Below are 668 nucleotides of genomic sequence, written 5' to 3'. Positions count from 1 at the left end.
GGTATGCCCACAGAAGATCCACATCTCCACCTTCAATTGTTTATGAGGGTGAGTGATTCTTTCAAGATAGCCGGTGTGATTGAAGACGCACTAAGGTTGAAGTTGTTTCCGTGCTTGTTGCGAGATCGAGCACAAGCATGGCTCAATTCATTGCCACCAAGTTTCATATCTACATGGCAAGAATTAGCAGAGAGATTTTTTGTTAAGTATTTCCCACCTAGCAAAAACGTTAAGTTAAGGAACGAGATCACAACTTTCCAACAATTGGATGACGAGTCGTTGTATGAGGCTTGGGAGCGATTCAAAGTGTTACTTTGTAAGTGTCCTCATCATGGGATTCCTCATTGTATCCAGTTGGAGACATTCTATAATGGTCTCAATGCAAATACAAGATTGATGGTAGATACTTCCGCGAATAGGGCAATTTTGTCTAAGTCTCGTAATGAGCCTTATGAGATCATTAAGAGGATCGTGAGTAATAACTATCAATGGCCAACAAATCGAACAGCTTCAGGAATACATGTAGCCGAAGTTAATGAAGTTGACGCCCTCACTTCGTTATCAGCTCAGGTATCGTCTATTTCCTCTATGATAAAACAGTTAACCGCTAATACTACTTATAGTTCTGCAACTCAGCCACTAAGTTCGTTTGAAGTAATTTCCTGTGT

At 40.6% G+C, this 668-nt stretch overlaps 1 non-coding gene across 1 annotated transcript; it reads right to left on the bottom strand.

Moving 5' to 3' along the window:
* Positions 1–231: 231 nt before the first annotated feature.
* On the bottom strand, positions 232–338 carry LOC121214999 (small nucleolar RNA R71). The gene has a single exon (XR_005910734.1). It is a non-coding gene; the product is annotated as a small nucleolar RNA R71 (small nucleolar RNA).
* Between the last annotated feature and the right edge of the window lie 330 nt (positions 339–668).

Source organism: Gossypium hirsutum, chromosome D02 (assembly GCF_007990345.1).
Source record: "Gossypium hirsutum isolate 1008001.06 chromosome D02, Gossypium_hirsutum_v2.1, whole genome shotgun sequence".
Taxonomy (NCBI): Eukaryota; Viridiplantae; Streptophyta; class Magnoliopsida; order Malvales; family Malvaceae; genus Gossypium; species Gossypium hirsutum.
The sequence above is the reverse complement of the archived record's forward strand: the minus strand, read 5'-3'. Positions and strand labels throughout refer to the sequence as shown.